The sequence below is a fragment of the Athene cunicularia genome (assembly GCF_003259725.1).
Source record: "Athene cunicularia isolate RWA chromosome 10 unlocalized genomic scaffold, athCun1 chr10_part1, whole genome shotgun sequence".
Lineage (NCBI taxonomy): Eukaryota > Metazoa > Chordata > Aves > Strigiformes > Strigidae > Athene > Athene cunicularia.
Genome location: NW_020799112.1, coordinates 9,882,495 through 9,883,386, shown reverse-complemented (window position 1 = coordinate 9,883,386; position 892 = coordinate 9,882,495).

The following is an 892-nucleotide window of genomic DNA, read 5'->3' as shown; positions in this document are numbered from 1 at the left end:
AGCCGTGCCCCGGTCCCTCAGCCCGCTCCCGCCCCTCAGCCGTGCCCCGGTCCCTCAGCCCGCTCCCGCCCCTCAGCCGTGCCCCGGTCCCTCAGCCCGCTCCCGCCCCTCAGCCGTGCCCCGGTCCCTCAGCCCGCTCCCGCCCCTCAGCCGTGCCCCGGTCCCTCAGCCCGCTCCCGCCCCTCAGCCGTGCCCCGGTCCCTCAGCCCGCTCCCGCCCCTCAGCCGTGCCCCGGTCCCTCAGCCCGCTCCCGCCCCTCAGCCGTGCCCCGGTCCCTCAGCCCGCTCCCGCCCCTCAGCCGTGCCCCGGTCCCTCAGCCCGCTCCCGCCCCTCAGCCGTGCCCCGGTCCCTCAGCCCGCTCCCGCCCCTCAGCCGTGCCCCGGTCCCTCAGCCCGCTCCCGCCCCTCAGCCGTGCCCCGGTCCCTCAGCCCGCTCCCGCCCCTCAGCCGTGCCCCGGTCCCTCAGCCCGCTCCCGCCCCTCAGCCGTGCCCCGGTCCCTCAGCCCGCTCCCGCCCCTCAGCCGTGCCCCGGTCCCTCAGCCCGCTCCCGCCCCTCAGCCGTGCCCCGGTCCCTCAGCCCGCTCCCGCCCCTCAGCCGTGCCCCGGTCCCTCAGCCCGCTCCCGCCCCTCAGCCGTGCCCCGGTCCCTCAGCCCGCTCCCGCCCCTCAGCCGTGCCCCGGTCCCTCAGCCCGCTCCCGCCCCTCAGCCGTGCCCCGGTCCCTCAGCCCGCTCCCGCCCCTCAGCCGTGCCCCGGTCCCTCAGCCCGCTCCCGCCCCTCAGCCGTGCCCCGGTCCCTCAGCCCGCTCCCGCCCCTCAGCCGTGCCCCGGTCCCTCAGCCCGCTCCCGCCCCTCAGCCGTGCCCCGGTCCCTCAGCCCGCTCCCGCCCCTCAGCC